The sequence below is a fragment of the Octopus bimaculoides genome, chromosome 22 (assembly GCF_046866305.1).
Source record: "Octopus bimaculoides isolate indiv1 chromosome 22, ASM4686630v1, whole genome shotgun sequence".
NCBI classification, from domain to species: Eukaryota; Metazoa; Mollusca; class Cephalopoda; order Octopoda; family Octopodidae; genus Octopus; species Octopus bimaculoides.
The window spans coordinates 37,356,290-37,375,882 of record NC_142949.1 but is presented as its reverse complement, the minus strand read 5'-3'; positions in this window follow the sequence as shown (position 1 = coordinate 37,375,882).

Below are 19,593 nucleotides of genomic sequence, written 5' to 3'. Positions count from 1 at the left end.
CTTTCTGCCTGTCTTCATGTACTGTGTTCAAATTCCGCAGAGGTCGGCTTTGCGTTTCGTTCTTTCGGAGCCGACGAAAATAATTGCCAGTTAAGCACTTGGGTCGACACAGTTCCCGGGGGAGCTGGGGTTGTGTCAAAGTTGGGAACCAATATTATTTCAGAATTTTAGGCGTCTAGCTGGCAGAATCATTAGCACGCCAGGCGGAAAACTTAGCAGCATTTATGTTGAGTTCAAATTCTGCCGAAGTCCTTTTCGGGGTCGATACATTAAGAACCAATTAGCATTGGGGTCTTTGTGATTCACTATCCCCCTCCAACAAAATGTCAAGCCTTGTGCCTATAGTTGAAAAGATTATTATGATCATGTTTACAATCAACTCAATTAAGGTTCTCATTAACAAAGCAATTATATATTTTACAGTTTGAGACAAAAGTTCATTGAGTTTGCAGAATCGGTCTGATAAAATTGTTACGCACAATCGCACAGCCGGATGCATGCACACACACACACACTCACTCTCACTCACAGACACATCAGTTTCCATCTGCAAAATCCGCCGACAAGGCTGTGGTTAGTCCGAGGATATGGCAGAAGATACTGAGGAAAGGTGCCACGCAGTGGGACTGAAACCGTAACCATGAAGCTGGGAAGCAAACCTCTTACCACGCAGCCACGCTTTCACCTGTGCTTAAAATTATTATTTCAGATTGGTTGCCAGTGAATAATTCCTTGCGGTACCTTGTGATATTGGTTTCAGTTTGAATCCCCGTGGTAATTACATTGACTTTCATCTTGCTGGTGGTGTTATGAGGAGTTGGTGCGGAAAATAACACTATCGTAGATTAAAATCCACTATATAAATCTCCTAGGCTACAATTCATCATCATCATCATCATCATCATCATCATCATCACCATCGGCATCTTCATTCACATCACCACCTCCACCATCATCATCATCATCACAGTCAACGTAGTCAACGCCGCTACCACAAACAACGACCACCGCTGCCGCCGCCGCAATTATTATAATCTTCAACAGTAAGCAGCAGCAACGCCAACAGCATCAGGACTACGATCGCCTGCACTCGCCTCCTCCTCCTCCTCCTCCTCCTCCTCATCATCATCATTATCATCACCGTCGTTGTTGTAGTAATGGTGGTGAATTTGTGTATGGCGATGTTAATGATGCTGATATTGCAGCATTTCTAGAGGAGGGGGCCGCGGAGGTGGCGGGTATCGGTGGCGGCGGGTGCCGGTGTCAGTGGTGAAGAGTGGGGGACTAAATAGCTTCGAATTAACATAGGCGTTGGCATTAGGTTATAGAAAGTGTTAGCTGGTTCGGTCACCTATTAGTTTATTCTTTTGATCTTGTCATTTGAATATTGTTAATTAATAGATGTAGACCAGACTTGCACTGATGTAACGTGTCCGAAGGCGGAGGATAGGTTATTTGCTGCCGTCGCCACTGTTGTTGTGTGGTCACAGTATTATCAAAGAGAGCAAAACAGAGACGTGTGGGGGAGGGGGAGAAGAGGCGGGCAGAGGATGAAATCTGTGATTTGAAGAGGAAGCAAGCAAAAATCGAAAAGGGAAAAAAATATGTTGTAGTAGTAGTAGTAGTAGTAGTAGTAGTAGTAGTAGTAGTAGTAGTAGTAGTAGTAGAAATTAGTAATAGCAGTAGTAGTAGTAGTAGTAGTAGTAGTAGTAGTAGTAGTAGTAGTAGTAGTGGTGGTGGTGGTGATGGCAGTAGTAGAAGTGACAGGTGCAACACTGAAGATGGTTATTTTACACTCTTACGATTCTTTATATATATATATATATATATATATATATATATATATATATATATGTATGCATATACCTGAGTAAGCACATAAATGTAAAACAAGGTGGAAGAAAAGAGTACTCAAATGCGAGAGGTAGAGTAATCTGCTTTATTTAAAAGCATCAGAAAAATCACACAAACTGTAACTCAGAGTTTCACGTTCCTGTAACAGTTTTCGTGATCTCTGCTGCTTTCTAATGAAGTATATATACATAGATATAAATAAATAAATAAATAAATAACATATATATACATATATATATATGCACGTGTGTGTGTAAGTGTTAGTGCGTGTATCTTTGTGTGTGTGTGAGTGTGTGTAGGTATATATACACACACATATATATATTTGTGTAAGCAAATCGAAAATTAAAACAAAAATTCAAAAGATCGTACACATTAATTGTAGTAGGTTGACACTCAGTTTAAGATGGAAAAAAAGAGGAGTTGTGTTCGTATGCAAGCCGATGGGTCTGTCTCTGAGCACTCTAATTTTGTGTGTGCGTGTGTGTTGGTATGTGATTATGCATGTGCATAATACGATTCACAGCATAAAATAAACTAGGCTTTACCCACATCAAGATCACAAATAACAATCAGTGAGAGCCATCATACTCTCACAGATTACTGAAGGCTTTGTAAGTTACGGAAGAAGAGCGAATATGAAAGTATTTTATACAATAACTATATAATAATATATCATAATTATTATATATATACTCCGATTTAAACCGGCATTTATCTAAACCATTGACTGAATAATGATGACCTAACGCAGGGCAGAATCGAACTCATAAATCAACGCTTACACGCCTCCTTGCACATCCGATATATGCCTCGTCATATATATATATTATATATATATATATATATATATATATATATATATATATATATATATATATATATATATATATATATATATATATATATATATATATATACATATATATATACACACACACATACACTCAAATATAGATGTATGTATGTACATAGGTGTACATGTTTTAAGAAATATATATATGAAGCACTAAAATATATCCTTCCACCTCCTACAAAATTAATCTCTACGATTAACCCACATCGACAACAAACTGAACAATCACAAGATCAGCCCAACCAACAACAACCATAACAAGTACAAAATTAGAAAGGAAACAAACCTAACAAAAACAGCAAAAACAAGAACTGACATCCAGCCCGCCATTATTACGATCTCTAATCATTTTGGCGACGGATTCTTTAAACTAGTCACCTAACCCACAATTATATCTTACGAGTGTAGTTACTAAGAGACGTCAACAGTAACTGACTTTACTGCTTTTGTATATTTGTTTTACTCCTGGGTTTTGGTTACATTTTTCTAGGATTTGTTTTCTTAATTTTTTTAGTTTTTGTTATAATTTTTCTTGCAGAACTTTTTTACAATTTTTTTTATCTTATTTCTTTTCCTTTTTTGTGTATTTGATTTTATACGACAGTTTCTTTGTTTTTGTTTTGACTTTTTGTTTTAGATTAAGCTTTTATTGTTTGTTATATTTTACCGCTATGTTTATTCTTTGTATATTTTTTGTTCGTGATATTTTTCTGTCTGTTATTTCTTATTGTTTTGTTTGTTACCGCTTGTTCTTTATTTTTGGTATTTTATTTGGGGGATTGTATTAATATTATTTTTTGATAATTTGTTTTCATCTTACTTGCTGCCAGTACTTCAAAGCAAAGCCATAAATGAATAATATTTTACAAAAGAGTTCGAACAAAGTAGTGCTGGTGAAAGTGGCGGTGGTATTTGTGGCGATGGTGATGATAGTGATTAAGGCAGTAGAGGCAACGTTGCTGGCGCTGGTGTTAGCTTTGGTGACAGTTGTGGACGCGTCGTGCCAATGATGGTGCTGGTCTGCTGATGATGTATTACTGAGAAACTATCGTTTATATAGTAGTGGCGATGTTGCACTTTTAAATGAGCGGCGGTGGATTAAATAGAAATGTAGTGGTGCACTTTCTTTTCACATAAAACTGGTCAGTTAATCATTTGGGGCTTGGTAGTAGTGAGTGTATATAGTAGTGGCTGATTCGATGGTGGTTCCGCTATTTGCATCCATCGTCCGGTGAATCTTTGTGGTGGTGAAATCTGGAGTTGGTCTATTGGTTTGATAGTAATGTTTAATGGCTGTTCGATAATGTTGTTCAACTGATTGTGTAACTGGGTTTGTAGTTTGAATATTAATGGAATTGACAAATTTGTCATTAATCTTAGTGGTGGTGGCAGTGGTGGTGTTAGTGTGAATGTGATTCCACAGATGATGATGACGCTGATTGCTAATTGTACTGATGATCGGAGGCGTAGTGCTGTTGCAGACGGTGGTGACAATGGCGGCGATAATTATAACGTTCACAGCAATTTTTGATCGTTGTCAACGGTCTGATGATTGTGGGGAAGTGATTTTCGTACATCGGAGTTATAAGAGTTGATATTGTTGCAATATTCAAGTTAATAGACGCAGACACACACTCTGACACATACACATAATCATGTTCATATAGATAGATAGATAGATAGATAGATAGATAGATAGATAGATAGATAGATAGATATACACACACATATATATATTCACATACATATATATATTCACACACACACACACACACACACACACACACACACACACACACATATATATATATATATATATATATATATATATATATATATATATATATATATGTATATATATATATATGTATGCATGCACACAGATATATACATATATATATATGTATATATCTTTCAGCCTCTTTGCATTTTTGCATATGTTACGAAATCCCATTTATTTTTTCCTCCTAGCTTTTTCTTTTCTTCTTCCATTTCAGGTACGTTTTCCTTTTCAATTCTGAACAATCTCTCCATTTCACCCTCGTACAGTTGCACTCCTGAATCTTTATCCTTCGCTGGGACAACCGGCGCCTTTAACACTGTTTTCTCCTTCTGTATCTCTTTCTCGCACACTTTTCCAATTATTTTTCCCTTTCTTTCTCCACCACCTTCCTTCTGGTCGCAGCTTTCATTTCCACCTCTTCTTTCTTCTTTTTCTGGTTATCTCGCGACGGGCTCGCTCTTCCACTTCTCCTTTTTCTTTGCACCACCGTGAATCCCTCTTCCGCTGTTTCTTCTTCTATCTCCACCTGTACTACCCGGTGCGCACTCGCCCGCTGCTCCGTCTGTTCTCTCTGTGGACACCTCACTTTCATGTGGCCTTTCTCCCCACATGAAAAACATATAGGCGGCGTGCCCTCCACTATCACTTTCTGCACATGTCAATTTATATTGCGGCACATTTATATTGCGGCTCCATTCGGAGCCAACCAAATAGGGGTGTTCTACTTTTACGCAACACATACGTACATACATAGATATATATGTATATATGTATGACTGTGTACCAGTTTATGCATATGAATGCGTTTATATACACCTATACAGACACATATAGCTGCATACGCTATTTCACCCACATGTGCTACAATACAAAACGGTTTTCGAAAATAAAATTCCGTATACCAAACATTTGTTTATTTATTATTATAATTACTTTTTTTTTCTATTTGGAATTTCACTGATGCTGACGTAAACATTTATCATTTAGAGTCACTGGGGCTTATTATTTATTTATTCATACAATTTAAGTTTATTCATTTTTTATTCATTTGATTTAGTTTGGTGATTTTTAATTACAATCATCATTTGTTTCTTTAGTTTCCTCGCTCAACAACTTATCCGTCTTTCATTTATTCTCAAATGTCATTGTTTGTTTCTTGGTCACTCAAGCTGATGAAAAGAAAATAAAGTGAAATGTATTTGTTTATTTCTATCTTCTTCTGCAATTCAGGAAACGAAACAGTTGCGTTTAACTCTTTCTCGTAGTCCTCGTTGAACGATTGCGAAATCATAAAATGCATATCAGCAGTGTCAGGCATGTATACTGACATATTACTTATATATATATATATATATATATACATATATATATATATATATATATATATATATATAAATATATATATATATATATATATAAATATATATATATATATATATATATATATATATATATATATATATATATATATATATATATATATATATATATACAGAAAATAGCCCGCCGTATATATACATGTGTGTATGTGTATGTGTGTGTGTGTGCGTGTGTATTAAGGACTGCGTGCAACTTCCATATTTATTTTGATAGTATTTATCTGCGTGACTTGCCTAATATGCAGTCTTGCATTATCTTGTAGGAGCAACAGTCCTGTACGTCTGATCAACGATAGGAACTTTTCCTACAAATTTTATCGCAATGCTTCTAAATAATGTCAGTGTTTCCCTGCACACTGCATTAAAGGTTTTGTTTTAGTTTAACACTCCATGACAGATGATACACTTCATCCTCTACCAAACACAGACCATAAATTATCCTGGTACAGCACTACACTGAGGATAGAACTCCTCCTTTAGTGGGTATCAATCATTTTTATTATCGTTACATATCATTACCGAAAACCTACTTTCCATCACCTGTGGCGATTTTATCCAGGAAAGATTAGATATTAACTGTAATCTACTATGATGTATAGAGATCCACTTTGTAATTAAGCTGACAAGCAGGTAAATAATTAGAGACTTACTGATCAAATGTAGACACATCACATCGTTTTTGAAGATGGTTTATGGTCAAAGTGTGTCTTGAATTGAAATGATTCGCTCATTGCCTTGAAGTTTGCTTTGAATTTTTCTCAACTACGGTCTTCAGAAAATCAATACTGAGAAAATCCGGTCTCTAGATCGAGGGGAATTTACGACAGAAAGGTTTTCCTGAGCAGAAAGGGTCAAATATCATTGGTTTGTCCAGAGACTTAAAGTTTCATTTACATAGACTGAACGAATATTCTGTGCCGCTTGCATTGCAAAAGAGCTTCTTTTGAATTCATATAGCCTGCAGTATCTCAAATGGCTCTGACCTTACATCATTTCAAAAGGGTAAAATCAAACGAGATAAACAATATGGCATAAAGTAGTCTGCAAAGAATATCAAAACTGAGGAGTACTTAACCTCAGTTTGATAAAGTACCCTATAATGATAATATTAAACATGCGATAGGACTGGTTCTTCCTTTTTTTCCGTTATTAACTACATATTGGGAATTGACAACCTATCATCTACTGGACCTATATTTTTGTATAACAGTATAGGTTTAATATTTAAAACAATGTGTGGCGTCATGCAATGAAATACTTATTATGTGATTAGAACCTCAAGCATACACGTCTAGAAATGAATGCTTTTATGAAAATATATCCTACATAGTTTTGTAATTGAAGAACACTATATGTTTTAGCGAATGGCAAAAATAAAAAATAAAAATGACAGATAAACGTGACAGACATATTTAAGAAAAGAGATATGTATATATATTTTTTAATTTATATTAGCAGAAAAAAAGAAGGTAGAAAAATATTACTAAAATATATTTTCTTTTAAAAATCCCACATTTTTTATTATTTTTCTTTATCGATTATCATTAACGAAAAATCAAAAGAAACAGGAAGATAGATTTGGAAAATTGCCAGAAGATGTTAAGTGCGAAGGAAATAGCTATGTTTGTGGCTCAGTCAGCATTAAAAGATGTGCTTTCATGCTGCGGTGAGAACTGGGGCAGGAAGGACGGGGAATTGTGGGAGAGAAGAAACAAAATGAATACTACATAAAAAAGAGAAAAATGTGAAATAACTTAGTTTGCCACCTACAGAGTTCTAGCTCTAACTTCTATAGGAATCCTTGTGAAATATAAAAGATGAAAAGACGAAAAGACAAGAAGGATTTGTATTTTAGGATTTTATTTGGGCTTTTTATAGATTTTTTGGCAAGAATGTAACTGTATTTAATGGGTAAGGTAAGGTGTACTTCGTCGAGGTAATGTGATATATTGATTAAACACAGTCGTATTCCTGTAGTAAAAGATGTAATAGCTGTCATGAAGAAAAAACATTTTATTTAGAAATTAATAACAATAATTTCCTATTTTAGCACAAGGCCAGCACTTTCGAGAGAAAGGGAAGTTGGTTACATTGACTGATACTTATTTTATCAACCACGAAAGTATGAATCACAAAGGTGTGCAACCTTACCACGACGCTGTCTACATTAAAGTACCCCAATATGTTATTACTTGATCTTCACCATTTCAGCACTTCCTTCTGTATTATAAATTGTGTCCGTTTAAGTTTGTACTTAATATCTCCAAAACTCTCTTGCACAATTAGTCACATAGATCAAAGTAATACATATGCTACAGTGAATAGACGAACATTCAGCTTTTCGAAAATGTTGTTAAGGAATTTCCGCTGAAATTAATAAAGCAACGTAAAAAAATTTGAAGAACAAAGCTAGAAGAGTGAGTCATAAAATATGTAAAGAGAAACGATTGCGATACATCCGTGTCGATTATAATGAAAGTGGTATTATGATAAATTATTTCTTAAGACTAGTAACAGGAAAATTTTGAGTCAATTGTGGTACTTAAAAAGGTAGGAACATTGATGACAAAGCTTCGTAAATGCAATGTGTTGAAATTTTAAAGTCTGTAATAAGACTCACATTGAATGATTGTGTCGCGTTAATTGTAAACGCATTCCAGTTTTGCTATCATGTTCTAAAAACATTTTTGGTCTTGTAAGTTCTTCGCAAGCCACGGGCTTTGTATGTGGGTATATATGTGTGCGTGTATATATAAGAAATATAATTTATATATATATATATATATATATATATATATATATATATATATATATATATATATATTTCCTCTCGTAAATTGCAAAAGGTTAGCTGCCCAGATGCAAAACAAGTGCCTAGAAATTGCTGTACATATGTTCAATCACGTAGTATACATACATATACATATGCATATATATATATATATAAATTAATATACCTATATACATGTAAATATAGATATAAATAAATATATATATGTACATATATATATATATATATATATATATATATATATATATATATATATATACATAAATAAATATATATATATACATACATATATATACATATATATATATATATATATATATATATATATATATATATATATATATACATAAATAAATATATATATATACATACATATATATATACATATATATATATATATATATATATATATATATATATATATATATATATATATATATATATATATATATATATATATATATATATATATATATATATATATATACATATATATATATATATATACATTAAATGCATGTATTTATGTATGAATTTATATAACAAGACCATCGATTAGATCGGAAACAATACACTCATGTTATATATCATATACATCGCCATTGTTGATGTCAACATTGTTGGCAGTACTTCAAAACAGTGAAACATTGCTACGTTCTTCAAAGTTTTCCTCTGTTTTGTACTGTATTTTCCTGTAAGCTTTTGGGTTGATGTTTCTATATATTACATCCGCTCTTCTTTGTTGAGAAGTTTGCTATTTGCAGCTGCTTCTGGCGTTACTTCAGTGTTTCGTCTGCTTGTTTGTGAAATATACATAGAGTTTGAATCTAGTTATCTTGTCGAAAGCTCTGTTTTGTGACTTCTGTTATATTTTGCATTATTGGCTGGTACTTGTGTACAATATGTTTATGTGTAAGTTTCTAACGCGTCAGTTATGTTTCTCTTGCTGTTCTTGTTTATGTATTCGATTAAGTTTTCTGTGTTCCTTTACTTTGTGTATTCGTTTCTAGTGAGAAAGCTTTTGTCGTTTTTATAACAATGTTGTCATGACAAACACTCCACTGCACTTTCCACTTTTAGGCCATGCGTATCTCAGTCTCTGCTGGGTTTTCCTTTTATCCTGTAATACTGTATTCAATCTAATCGTTCAACACTCTTGATCAGGCTTTCCTTACCCAGAACTTACAATGCCCATTCGTAAATTATATTCAGTTTTCGTCTAATAATGATGTAATAATGTCTTCATCAAATATGACTGTAACTTCAGTTTGTGCTTTCATAGCTTCAGAGAAAACGTGTTGTGTTTCATTTTTCGTCTTGCGTAAAGCTATTTGTTGAATGTTTAAATATATTTTTTTTGAATACAGCATATATTTGTTATTCTTATTGTGAATACTTTATGACAATTTTCGACTAGCAAAACAATCGTATTTACCTCGAAACCTATTAAATATTATAATTCCGTCGAAGAGAGTGTTCACTGTGTTTTAGATGGAGTCATTGAATGTATCAGTTTCTAGTCCTTGCTGACAGTTGAAAACTTACTTCTAAAGCTTATTACTGGAGGTGTTGTAGTCTTGATGCTATTTTATTTCTGTTTGAAGTGACTGAAGCATTTCGCTCTAAGTTTTACATTTAATTTTGGTGTGTTCCATTCATTAATAATTTTCCTGTATGAGGTGGCGAGTTGGTCGAATCGATAGCACGCTGAGTAAAATGCTTAGCGTCACTTCGTCTGTCTTGACGTTCTGAGTTCAAATTCCACCTAGGTCGACTTTGCCTTTCGTCCTTCCGGGACCGATCAATTATTACCAGTTTAGCACTGGGGGTGATGTAAGCGGCTTCCACGCTCCATCGAAATTGCTGGACTTGTTCCAAAATATTATTTCATTATTTGCGTTTTATTTAAATCATGTGTCACCTTCTAGACGAATGCACGTTTGACAATGTGGCATATCATTCTATGTAGATGGGTTGGTAACACGGAATGTTCGTTGCAGGAATATCTTTGATCATACTCTGCTCCATTGATGATAATCCATTACGGAGCAACAAGAACACCAGCAATACAAACAAGAAATACCTGATAATGAAAGTAAATTAAAAATCCACAAAGTGGCTTCTTGACCTGCTGGGTCTAACAAAATCTCCCTTACAGAACAACACACTGAAATAAATATAGGAAGCAATTCCTGTTATGTTATCCGGTGTAGCAATATTCCTTAGGATGGTCCAGTCAAGGCTTCAAAGTCGATTGTAACTCCGTTGGCGTTGCCAACTTCGTGATTATGAAGGAGCCATTACCTTATTATACGTCTGCATTACACCGATAAGTAGGCACTCAGAAATTTGAATGTACAATACTGTTTCGATCCAGAAACTGCAACTCTTCATACGTGCTTAGTCTATGTCAAAGCAAAGGCAGGAATGCAGTACAATTCCATTACATTTTTTTTTGTTCTTTGTTGTTGTTGAACAAAAGCTAGAAAAGAGAGAAAGATAAGAAAACGGAGCCATTTCCTAAATCAAAAGAATAGTTTTCAATAACTTCCCTGTTTGTATTTACATAGAACTGTTTATATTAACAGGGACAACAAACGTAGACAAAAAATAAAAGCAATAAGAAACTAACACTACAAATAATATCAACGATAGCAACAAAACACACCATAAAATTCGCAGCAACAATAACAAAGCAATGTTTCAAAAAGAAAAGTAGTAAGAGCGATACCTTGGTTAATGATATTCAAACGCATTTATTCCTACATATGAAAAATCTAATACAAGCATAAAAACCGAAACACAGGCGCAAACGGAGCAGATACAGAAGCACACACAAGCACACACTCAGACAGTTGCACATAGATGCACATGCATGCATTCCAATTTCCATAAACAATCACAGACTTACAGTTGCACATGCACATCCATACAGAGAAGAACAAGACGACAATTTCAGACATAAGATGAAAACGCTTTTGTCTCTCAAATACAGATGTGAATATCATGATAAACCAGTTTGCGCTACATTACACGCCATTTTATGACAAGATATCACTAATGAATGTGTATTTGATTAAAGACTTTAATATGTGTAATATGCAGCTGTAAGATAGCACATGACAGGAATTTAAAGTGTCCTTATTAATAGCTACGGTCAGTGAAGTTAATATGTTGTTGGACGTTCTGAGAATGACGTCAACACGAGCTTTCTGTTTTTCTGTTTCTCAAACCAAATGTGCACGTACATACGTACATACATAAATACGTACATACATACATACATATGTACGTGTGCTGTGTTTGTATGTGTACATAAACGTGCATATTTATATATAGTCACATATATGTATATCTATATACATATATAGATAGACAGTTAGATAGATGAATATATATACAGACATATATATGTATACTTATATATACGTCTATATATGTATACATATATATGGATATATGGATATATATATGTATGAGTATATACATATATATGTATGAGTATATACATATATATATATATATACATATATATATATATATATATATATATATATATATATATATATATATATTTATATATATATATATATATATATATATATATATATATATATATATATATATATATATATATATATATATATATATATATACAAACACACATTTCTCCCCTGTCAGTGCATAAACATATATACAAACATACATACATATTTAGATAGATAGAAATAGATATAGATACATACAGATTATATAGAGGGATGTATACACAGAGAGAGAAGTAGAGAGTAAGTTAGTAATGTGTACGGCTAATCCATGATCGACGTAAAATAGAATTCAACACATGGGTAGTGCAAATGTTTAATGTATCGGTTATAGTTCAACTGAACATTTCGTGACACCATATTGAGCAGATCTGAAAGACGTAACAATGACAATTTTAATGAAGCTAGTTGTTATGTATTATTTTAGAATTCTTTTACAGTGGAACACAAAGATAGAGAAAGGAGGAATAAAAGAACACATAACGTCGAAGATGCAGTATTATCAACTGTTTCCTGTCGAAGCATGAGGTCAAATTGAAAATGTTCGAACTAAAATAGTATGCAGACATTTCCTGCCAATCAACTTTGCCGTGTTAATCGTCTGCCGTCCGTTCATATACATCGTCCGTTAAAAATGGCCGCCACATTTATATTTTTTTCTTTTCCTGTCAAAAAAGACAGCTTCCACGACATATTAACGACCAATTTCCTATTCTCGCACCATTTTCGCTCTAAGATGTTAAGATAGACAGTCAATTTGATATATACACACATACACATGACATAATATTCTAGCTTTTGTGACAATGGTTGTCGTGACAGTTTAACCACAGGTCTATTGTAATTGAGATGTTCTTTTTGTGAACGAATATATTCAAATCATGGTGATGATGCCTCTTTATTAATGTGTTGCTGTCTCTGAGAGTCTGTTGAGGTTCAAAAATAGTCTGCTACTATTTTTAGAAGATTGAGCAACATACATAGTTGCTCACTTCTTAATCCTTATCTCCATTAGCTCAAACCTTCAAATTACATGCTACCGGAAGCAAAATGTCGTTCTTTGGAAATATTATGTCGTAGAAACTGAACTCGCAAGGAAAGCACGACATTACAATTTCTTTAAAACAGACTGAAGAAATGTCACGCTTCATAAAGTGCTTAACTGCTCTACCTCAGTTTATGTCATGCTGAATATTTTTAAAAGGAATGAAATAGTGCTATACATCATATCTACTTACTTAAAATTTCAAAGACTTCGTTCTAAGTGCACTAAAAGAGGGGAATATTTTAAAAGAGCCTTTCTATGTATCTTGTAACATTTTCTTCCATTTAGAATTCAGACATCTAATCAGACCAATTACTAATGAAACAGGATTATCCTCACTGTATTATCTGGCTGCTAGGAGGCTCTGGATCATTGATCTATTAAGGTATGGTAAAGACCTCATTCATTCATGAATGACTATGGGATTGCATGTCACAACTACTTTCTCCAGCTGAGTGAACTGGAGCAACGTGAAATGAACTGTCTTGCTCAAGAATAAACATACTACCTGGTCTCGGAATCGAACTCGCGATCTTATGATTGACAGATTTCGACGCGATGTCAATGAGAAAATCACAGACTACAGCACACGTGATCACAAAATCACAAATTCCACAACTTGCGAAGTATGTCATTCGAGACACGGCCTGATAAAGCTCACCACTAGCACTCACTGCGAAGGCGACTATGTGCTGTCATCTGTTGGCTCGTTACAGAACTAGTCCGGGAACTTTTTGATATCATCTATACTTGTTGTGTATGTGTGTTTCTGTGTATGTAAATATACACATACATGCGACTGGGTGTCAAACAATGTATGTTCACGAATTTGAAGATTTCAAGAACATGTTATTCGGCCGAGGGCTGTAGTGAGGATGTTTGTGGAAAATGTCATACTGATGGCTTCAACGAGAGACCATGTGGTTGCCAAAGCAAGCCTTTTAACTCCAGCGCGATGCTCCTGAGAATTATAGAAGTTTATTAGCAACAGATTATCTCAGACTTTTTGACATTTTCTCTCAGGAGATTTACAAACTTATAGGTTATTTAGAAGTTAAAGAATTATGTTAAAAATATTAGGATCGTCCACAAGCTTGCTAGTCTTGTAGTTGGTCTTGGGTAATACCATGTTTATTTTATTTATTTATTTATTTATTTATTTATTCATTTATTTGCATCCCGTAACGTATTATTAATGAATAGTGTGTCCGTGCCGTCAATAATAACGGTGAGCGTTTATAAAGTTTTGTCGGACAAAATACCTACCCAGGATTTTCTTCAGGTTTTGAGTTCAAATTCCGAAGATGTCATCTTCTCTTTGCATATATTTGCCGCTCATAAAATAAAATATTATACTATTTCTAGCGTTGATGGTATCGACAAAAGCTCTCCTATCAAATTTGCCGGACCGATGCCTAAATACACTCTTATTTTGGCATGAGATTAGCAATTTTCATGAAGTGTAGGTGTGGGCCAAGTCGGTATCATCAACCCATTGGCATTGGACTTATGGTAGAACATAAGAGGAAAATATATTTTCTACCGTGACATTTTCTCATGTATCTACCGTGACTTTGTCTCATGTAAGATTGTATTTAAGATTTCAGAGAAACTTTTAGCTATTATTTCAAGTAATGAGGGACCCTGTTGGGCATGTTCGGGTTTATTAGTGTTTATTGTTAAACTGCGTATCAACATTGATCCAACACTCAGACGATCAAAGACATTTCAGCAATTAATATCCTGGATTTTGTATGCATTGTCCAATATACTTCTAGTATAGTAGAATATCATTTTTGAGTGTTATGTGTGTCGTACAAATTCAATGGCCACGTAGGAGCCTTATACTCTCTTCATCAGTTTTATAAGTCTTACGATATGTCTTCCTCTCTTCTATAACTTTGGCATCTTTGCTTAAAGCGATGTATTTTATGTATGACCTGCTGGTTTTAAATTTCTCTTTGTTCATTGTATGCATTTCTGAACAATTGCATCATTGGTTATAGGGTCTGATAGGCGGTCTATTTGTTGTGTATAATTCGTTTCTATACGATAATATATCTACAAATAGGGCCACAAATACGATTGAATATCCATTTATTTACTCGTATTTTTTTATATATACTTTGAATTTCACTTTTTTTTATGCATCTGCTGTGGTGGGGAATATATAGTGTCTTAGGAGTAGAGATTGTCAGTGTTACTCAATACGTATATTCACATGAAATCCAGTTTAAGCGATATTATTGTTTGCACAAACATCTTTTTCATGGTTCTAAGGAAATGCACAGAACAAACACTTTATAAAGAGGTTCAGGCAGAAGACCACTGATTTATCACATTCTTTTTTTGTTATAAATATATATACACAAAAGTAAAAGTACGACACAGAAAATACGATATACAAAAGAGTTTATGATTGTTTCATATTTGTACTGCATTCGCATGTTTAAATTTGTACTGGTATAGTGATACACACTACAAATACATTAAAATGACGTATATGGCTATAAAACATAGGTCTTTGTTAATACACAGACAATAAGGGAGATTCTCTTGATATGTGTTACCTTTTCTTGACTACTTCACTCATCAAAATACAGCGACCTCTCAAATTTCTAATTAGGAAGACAACTTTTAGCATATTACGTTTGAAGCCTGATTTGTGTATTTGTGTGCATGTTTGTATGTATGTATAGATATACATGTATGTATATATGTATACATCTATGTATATATGTATATATATATATATATATATATATATATATATATATATATATATATATATATATATATATATATATATATATATATACATAAATGTCCTTGGGGCTAAACCCTTTTTCTGCTGGTATTTGATGCCAAATTTCGTCCATTTCCAAGAGAAGTCGCAATTAGTTCCTTTCAAGTAATCTTTGAACAACCATATATCAGTTTACCAAGAAAGACACGATGTAGTTATGAATAAGGAACGTTGAAATTAATTCATGCGATATTTCACTACTCTAGCATCACTCCTTCATAGTTAACCTATGAACATTTCATCCCACACTTGTGTGTATATACCATGGCATCGATGCGATTGCTGTGCATAATTATATATATGTGCGTGCGTGTGTGTGAGCATGTTTGTGTTCATGTGCGGATAAACGGGTATGTGTGTATATGTGTGTCTACGCGCGCGTGTGTGTATGTGTATGCAAATATGATAAATTCGAATAAATTTTCCCTGTAGATAAAAATAGTGGTAAACATTTCCTTGAATTCATTACTTTTATTGTTTCACTCATCTTTCTCTCCCACTTACTCTCTCTCTCTCTTTCTCTCTCTCGCTCTCTCCCCTTTCTCTCTTCTCGCTCTTTTTTCTTCTTCTCTCTCACTTTCTCTCCAGTTTTGCTTGTTTAGTTGGCTGCCACTCTTTAAACATAATGCTCCTCCTTTTGTTCCACAAGTTACCATGACAACCTCGCGTCCAACTGCACATAATTGATGAACATATAAATCTTCCTCGTCAGTGAATAATCGTGGTACAATGTTTGTACTGTATGTACCGAGTACAATTGGGAAATTGAATGACTTTGCCGATCAGTCTGATATTCACAAAATAAGACCAGAAAGATTTGGGCTATGTGACAAAACGGACAGACAGACTCGGAGACAGAAGCGGAGATAAGCAGATAATCAAACGAATATATACACTCTGAGGTATGTGTGCGTGTGCATGTATGTAGATGTATATGAGTATGTACATATATATATATATATATATATATATATATATATATATATATATATATATATATATATATATATATATATATATATATATATATATATATATATAAGTTTATAAATACACATAGGTGCATATTCTTTCATGTATATATATTTATATATATATATTTATATATATATATATATATAGGTATACATGCCCGCTTACGAATATACATATAATATGGGTGTGTACGTGTGTGTGTGTAAATGTGACTAGACATTTCTATGTGATCGTGTATTTGTGAATATCTACGAAGATGTCAGTGCGTATGCATCTACATATGTTTATATATATATGTGTGTATATACATACATTCATACTTTGACCTTCCTTTCTATCTTTCTCTCTCTCTCTCTCTCTCTCTCTCTCTCTCTCTCTCTCTCTCTCTCCATACCTATATATATATATATATATGTATGTATGTATACATATATATATATGTATGTGTGTGTGTGTGTGTGTACCTGACTACAGCCTTTCGTCACAGTCACATGTATATGCAAGAGAGTGTAAATACATTTTTGTTTTGTATTTATCTATGTTTCTTCGTATATTTACATGTACATAAGTACTTGTTACTATGTGCTGGCAGAAACCTGTCTGGTATGGGCGGACAAGCTGTCAGATGAAGATGTAAATCGAGACAAAACTAAATGACATTCACGACAATAGGGAATCGCACAATTTTCTCTTCAAAATATATAAAAAGACAAAATCTAACTGAAAAATTAAATAAATACATAAATGAATAAAATTATGATAGAATAAAAATAATGAAATAGATGAAAAATAAGGATGAGAGATAGGAATGTCTGAGATTGTGATGGAGTATATATACTGTCAGGCAGGTACAGATTTCAATCGAAGAATATTAGCTTCACGCCCATAAGTGTGATTTGTTCCAATTACCAATTCACCTCCTTTTTACATCCTTATCTATCTTTCTCTCTCGCTCCCCATTCGTGTCTCTCATTCACTTTCTGTCTACCTGTCCCTGTTTCTTCAACCACGCACTCAAAAACAGAATCCATTTGACAGATAAAAATGATCCCTTTGTGTGCAGTTTACGTATTTAGTGTCCTCAAATACAAACACAGACGCTTACAACCCACAAACTTAGGTCCACACACTCACTCACACGCACACAATAAATATATACATATATATATACATACGTATATACATACGTATATATATATATATATATATATATATATATATATATATATATATATATATATATACACATACATATACAGATATATTTACGTACTGAAGTTTGTGTGCTTGGTTTTATGCCAAGTTATGGAAAGCTAGATTTGAACATTAAATTGAAGCATCTCTCCACCATTTAGTTGGCTATTTTTTCTCAAATGTTATACAAATATGATATATATATATCGTCCTACCAAGATGATGTGATAGGAGAGAGATTTCTTCTGTATCTTCGTGTCTTTCCCTCTGTGTCTGCCCCCCCCCCCCCCCTCTCGCTTTCTAGTAGGTTGGTACAGTGCGTGTTTAAACGTACTGCAAAGGGACCATTCACAAAACCCTTTCTCAAGTAAATAAGTAAATAATTGTCGGGAGCCGTAGACACATGCACCATCTCTATCATCGAACAATTCCTCTCTCTGGCCATATTTGTACATTTGGAAAGAGATCTTCTGATCCTCTTTCCTCAAGTACTAAAACGTTTGTTTGATGTCCAGTTTAGCTGATAATCAATATTCTTCGGTAGCATGTTGTTTCGAATGCTTTGCATCTGGTATTGTTAGAGTCCAGCTTTCACATCCGCACAATAACTCAGGAGTACGAACTAGTGACTTCAAGATATTTAATTTGATTCCAATGATTTCAAAGCTCCTCATGCTGTTCCGCGTCATATGACCTCCATCTCCTCATGGTTTAATGATAGCGATATATTTGAACATAATTATCTGTTTTAAAGCAACTCTTTATCATTGACTGTTGTGTTCCTCTGGTATTTTATCTCTGCCATAAGTTTTACCGTCTTTGTATTGATTTCTAGCTGGAATTCTTTCTGCGCATTTTGTACCCAGTCCAGTAAACTCTATAGCGTTTCTGGTGATCTTATATAATTTAAATTTCTGATTTAGTCAGCAAGATAATGGCATTTTTTCATAGTAATTATGGGTATAATTTTAATTAATTTAAAACTTCTAGTCTCACCACTTTATTTAGGGACAGACTTCATTATACTATTTGTTTTTACGCATCAAATGGTCTATCAGCATATGTGCTTTGCATAACCGTTGAGACTTTTAATGGCAACATTGATATTATATTTTAAATTGAAGCCAACGGAGCGTGTGATTACATCAATGTATCTCCAGATTTAAATTCACTCACACCATATTTAAAATTCCTTCTATATAACCGCATTAAAAAATAAATAAACGAAGCAAGTCCAGATGTGTGACCATACTGCCAAGGTTCACTCTATTCTATACTGCATTCGATTGATACGAAATTTCATCTGATTTAAATTCTTGTTGTAATAGGGGACCATATTTAATAAAATTTCCAAGGAAAATTTGC